This window comes from Hevea brasiliensis, chromosome 5 (genome assembly GCF_030052815.1).
Source record: "Hevea brasiliensis isolate MT/VB/25A 57/8 chromosome 5, ASM3005281v1, whole genome shotgun sequence".
NCBI lineage: Eukaryota > Viridiplantae > Streptophyta > Magnoliopsida > Malpighiales > Euphorbiaceae > Hevea > Hevea brasiliensis.
The window spans coordinates 106,618,369-106,624,453 of NC_079497.1; the positions used below are offsets into that span (position 1 = coordinate 106,618,369).

The window sequence follows — 6,085 nt, forward strand, 5'->3', positions numbered from 1 at the left end:
GTGGGGTAGCCAAACCTCGATCCAATTCGGAGACTTTTCCGGTAACGGGTCTGTCTGGCCGGAAATTCACAGATCCGGACAACTGTCAAATTTTCGCGAATTGAAGATACCTACACGAAGCCCACAACACGCGAGTTAGTACATAAATTTTTCAGAATTTTCTAAGCTCATTTAATGCTCAGAAAACACTGCGAAGTTCCGTGGGACCCACCGAAAAACGGTGTCGGAAAAATTTGAAATTTATGTCGTCGCGAAGCTCTCGACGAGTGGAACGCTCTGGTACTCTCGGTTTTCTCGTGGGGTTTACGATTTGTGAGAAAATCTAGCCCAAAAGTCAAAATGGGCTAAAAACTTCCCGGGCAAAAATCGGACAAACCGCTCGACAGATTGCGGTGTTCTTGGTGTCTATGGAAAGCTCTCGACGAGTAGATGAGTTTAGACACAAGACCTGGTCCGATTGGTGGCCGGATCGATCGGATTTCGGCCGGGAAGACAAACGGTCGCCCGCGCGCGTCGCTCCACTTCGGGCGCCGTTTTCCGGCGTTCCAGGCGGCGGCCGGTGGACTGTGACGGCTGGGGGTGGGCGCCGGCGAGCTGGGGTGGCAGGGGAGGCGGCGGCGTGGCAAGGGGAGGAGGGAGGAGAGAGAAAAAGGGAGAGAAGGGGAGGAAGGTCAAGACGCGCGGAAGAAAAGAGAAGAAGAAAAAGGAGTCGGTCCGATCCGGTCCAGTTCGATTCGAAATACAAAATTTTGAATTTTTACTCTGCCTTGGGACCGAAAATGAGGTCCAAAAATTTCAAAAAAAATCCAGAAAACTCAGAAAAATTCGTAGACTCTAAATATATTTTTAGTTTTGCCATGTGGTCTTTAAATTAATTTTTAAAAATCATCAAAGTTTATATTTTAGGAAAATCGAATCCGATTTTTAAAATCCGAAAAATCTCAAATAATTTCTTAAAATTTAAATAAAATTAAAATATCAATAATACTCATAAAATAATAAAATTTAAAATTTTGGGGTGTTACATTCTTCCCCCCTTATAAAAAAATTCGTCCTCGAATTTTACACAAGGCAGAATAAAGTACATGATTACACATTGAACAAATAAGGGTACTTGCTACGCATGTCCCGTTCTGACTCCCAGGTGCACTCTTCCACTGACTGGCTCCTCCACAAAACCTTAACCATAGGGATCTGTTTTGATCTTAGCTGTCTCACTTGGTAGTCCACTATGGCTACAGGTTGCTCATCAAATGTCAGATTCTCTTTTAGTTCTATTACATCCGGCTGTAGTACATGAGAAGGATCTGGAATGTATTTCCTGAGCATGGAGATGTGAAACACAGGATGAACGTGAGAAAGGTTGGGTGGTAGTTCCAACCGGTAGGCAACTGCTCCAACTCTATCAGAAACCTCAAAAGGTCCAATATACCGAGGTGCCAACTTGCCCTTCTTTCCAAATCTCGTGACTCCCTTTATTGGAGAAACCTTCAAGAATACATAGTCGCCTACTGCAAACTCCACATCCCTCCGTCTGGTGTCTGCATAACTCTTCTGCCTACTGAAAGCTGTTTTCAATCGTTCCCTGATTAAGGGAACAATTTCTAAAGTGTACTGCACTAGGTCTACATCATGCACCTTCGCTTCCCCCATTTCTGTCCAACACAGAGGAGACCTACACTTTCTTCCATATAGTGCCTCATAGGGTGCCATCCCTATGCTGGAATGGTAACTGTTGTTGTAGGCAAACTCCACCAAAGCTAGCTGATCATCCCATTGACCTCCAAAATCCAAGACACTCATGCGAAGCATGTCTTCCAATATTTCGATTGTCCTTTCGGACTGTCCGTCTGTCTGAGGGTGGAAAGCCGTACTAAAGTTCAACTGTGTGCCAAGTGCCTCCTGCAACTTTCTCCAAAATCGAGAAGTGAACTGGGGCCCTTTGTCAGATATTATGGAAGCAGGAACTCCATGCAATCTGACTATTTCTCGAATGTAGAGTCGGGCATACTGTGCAACAGAATATGTGATCTTCACTGGCAAGAAGTGAGCTGATTTAGTTAAGCGGTCTACAATTACCCATATGGAATCATATCCTCGCGTGGTACGAGGCAACCCAGTCACAAAATCCATAGTAATCATTTCCCACTTCCATTCTGGGATAGGGAGCTCTTGCAGCTTCCCTGACGGTCTCTGGTGTTCAAATTTCACCTTCTGACAAGTCAAGCACTTGGACACAAAATCTGCTATGTCTCTCTTCATGCCATTCTACCAATAGTTATCTTTCACATCATGGTACATCTTGGTGGAACCTGGGTGGACACTGTACAGTGTGTAGTGTGCCTCTCGCATGATTTCATTCCTGAGGTTGTCCACATCGGGCACACATATCCTAGAACCTTGCACTAGGGCGCCATCATTGGCAAATCCAAACTCACCACCTTCACCCTGCTGTACTCTTTCTATGATCTTCATCAATTGTTGGTCTCTGTGCTGGGAAACTCTAACTCTGTCTCTCAAGTCTGGCCTCACTGAAAAATGAGCCAGCAATACCCCCTCATCTGAAAGATCTAGGATTAAACCTTGATCCATCAACTCATGTACCTCCTGAATCAACGTTCTCTTCTCTGCTGACATGTTGCCAAACTGCCAGAAGATTTTCTGCTCAAAGCATCTGCTACTACATTGGCTTTCCTAGGGTGGTACTGGATGGTGCAATCATAGTCTTTCAGAAGCTCCATCCATCTCCTCTGTCTCAAGTTTAAATCCCTCTGTTGGAAGATGTACTTCAAACTCTTATGGTCGGTGTATATCTCGCACACTTCACCATACAGGTAGTGTCTCCAGATTTTTAGTGCAAAGACTACAGCCGCCATTTCCAAATCATGGGTGGGGTAGTTCTGCTCATGCCTCTTCAGTTGTCTTGAAGCATAAGCCACTACATTCCCATTTTGCATCAAAACACACCCTAAGCCAACTTTGGAGGCGTCACAATACACGGTGTATCCTTCATCACTCATAGGTAGTGTCAACACAGGGGCAGTGGTTAGACACTCCTTAAGCTTCTGGAAACTCTCCTCACAGTCATCTGTCCAAATGAATGGAACATTCTTCCGGGTTAACTTAGTTAGGGGAGCTGCTATCCTGGAAAAATCCTGTACAAAACGCCTATAGTAGCTAGACCCGAAAACTTCGCACCTCGATGTTGTTGTAGGCCTAAGCCAATCGATTCTGACTTCAATTTTCTTGGGATCCACTTGAATACCTTCACTAGAAACCACGTGTCCCAAGAATGAGATGCTTTCTAGCCAAAATTCACATTTTGAAAATTTGGCATATAGCTGGTGCTCCCTCAAAGTCTGCAACACCATCCTCAAGTGCCACACATGTTCTTCCTCGGTCCGAGAGTATACCAAAATGTCATCTATGAATACGATGACAAAACGGTCTAAAAATGGCTTGAACACCCTGTTCATCAAGTCCATGAAGGCTGCTGGTGCATTAGTGATTCCAAAAGACATCACCAAGAACTCATAATGACCATATCTTGTCCTGAATGCCGTTTTGGACACGTCCTCATTCCTGATTCTCAACTGATGGTAGCCTGATCGCAGGTCTATCTTGGAAAAGAATCTAGCTCCTTGGAGCTGATCAAACAGATCATCGATCCGAGGAAGTGGATACTTGTTCTTCACAGTCACCTTGTTCAGCTGTCTGTAGTCAATACACAACCTCAATGACCCATCTTTCTTTCTTACAAATAGCACAGGAGCGCCCCAGGGTGAAGTGCTCGGACGTATGCAACCCTTGTCCAAAAGCTCCTATAATTGCTCCTTTAACTCCTTCAATTCTGCTGGTGCCATCTTGTAAGGCGGCATTGATATGGGGTTTGTACCCGGCACAATATCAATGCAAAACTCTATTTCCCTTCCTGGTGGCAACCCTGGAAGCTCCTCTGGGAAGACATCCATAAATTCTCTGACAACAGGAACATTTTCCATGCTGACACCTTCTACAGATGTATCTCTCACCAATGCCAAATACCCTTGACATCCACGCCTCAACATTTTTCTAGCACTAATTGCTGACACCAAATTATATGGAGCCACGCTCCTGTCACCATCAAAGCTAAACTCTTCCACACCAGGTATGTGGAAATACACCTTTTTGTTCCTGCAGTCTAAAGTGGCATAGTGAGTTGACAACCAATCCATCCCCAAGATTACATCAAAATCCATTACTGGTAGAGGAACCAAGTCTGCTGGGAGGATCTTTCCATCCACTACTGCTGGGCTACCCGAAAAAATCATATCTACATCTATGTTGTCACTAAGTGGGGTAGCTACCGACAAAGGGCACTCTAAAGTTGTAGGGTTTCTACCCAACCTCATGGCAAACACAGGGGAGACAAATGAGTGCGTAGCACCTGGATCTATTAAAACACGAGCTTCATAGGAACAGACCAGAAGAATACCTGCCACAATTGCATTCGAAGCCTGAGCATCCTGGTGGGTCGGTGAAAACCCGAGCTTGACCCTACCCCGAGTGGCGTAACCACGACATCGACTTCTACCTCCCGACCGCCTCCAAATCCACTTCCCCTTGTCCTCGGCCATCGAATCGATCGCCGCCATGCTGGAAGCACCAGGATACAACTGTCGAGGAACATTTGCAATAGAACCTTGTGACCCCATCTGTGGCTCGCTGAACACGGGGCATTCCCTAGCAAAGTGACCTGGTTGGCCACACCTGAAGCATACTCCTGAACCCATCAAATAAGGTCCTGAATGTCCCCTTCCACACTGTGCACAAGGTGCCAAGGAGGATCTGAACTGCACCAGAATCATTGCACTCGAATCGTGACCACTGCTGGATCCATACCCTGGTCTGAACCCTCGGGATTTGTGTCTAAAACCACTCCTCTTATTCCTACTTCTTCCTCTGTAATTAGTTTGGCCACCACTATCTGTAGTAGCCATGTGGGGAACACCTGAAGAAACCTCTGCTCTATTTTTCTTTGCCCTTCCGCTGTCATCCACAGCATAGCTGATCTCTATCTGTCTGGCTCGATCAACTACCACGTCAAAAGACTGATCAGACATCATGGCCAGGTTTGCATACCTCCTGTCAAGCCCCTTTAGGAATCTCTTCACCTTCATAGTTTCTGTAGCTACTGCTGTAGGGGCATACCTGCTCAGTTCCAGAAATTCTGTAGCATATTCATCTACAGACCTGCCATTCTGTCTTAAGGCCTCAAAGGCCCACTGTTTTTAATCTCTGAAGCTTTCTGGCACAAACCGATTGATGAAAAGTTTCACAAACTGAGTCCACGACAAACCTTCCATCCGAGGTAACACGTAGTCATTCATCCATTGCCTAGGCATAGGCCCCATGACATGCTATATACACTATATTAGTCTTCTATCACCAATCGCAACTCGCTTCTCGCTGTCAGGAATCCAAAAACCGATATACATCGTCTGACACATCATAAGTACCAGGCACCAACTTCTTAAAATTGATTATCTGTTTGTAAGATTTCCCTCTTGGTGCGGTGGACTGCTGCTGCTGTGGAGGGTGGACCATATACTGCGCCATTATATCGATGGTCCTCTGCAACCCAGCTAGAGTAGCTGCCATGGGGTCCATGGGACCCTGTGCCATAAAAGACTGATCCTGTACTGGTGGCAACTGCTCTTCTACTTGAGCAGCTCTAGGCCTCTTACCCCGCCTCCTCGGGGCAGGCGCCTCATCCTGTGCTGACACCTCGTCAGGCACATCCGTCTCGTGCAAGGCAGCTCTCCTGCTTCTACGCATTTTCCTGAAATTCAGCAGCATTAGCCTATAAAATTCAAAACAGCATGTTACACAGCTCTATAGACTCATATTTATACACAATATATGAGGCAGAGACTAGAAGCAAAGATGACAATGCAAGACGAATGTGGACCCTATTTTCCGCATGTGACTCCTAGTAGACTCTTTCCAACACTTTAAATAAACATTCCCTAAGAATCTGGAGCCTAAGCTCTGATACCACATTTGTCACGACCCAACCTATGGGCCGGACCGGCACTAGGACCTG

At 45.9% G+C, this 6,085-nt stretch overlaps 1 pseudogene; it reads right to left on the bottom strand.

The window, feature by feature from the left end:
- Window positions 1–1,104: 1,104 nt before the first annotated feature.
- LOC131180261 (uncharacterized) lies at window positions 1,105–4,514 on the bottom strand (annotated as a pseudogene).
- Window positions 4,515–6,085: the final 1,571 nt, after the last annotated feature.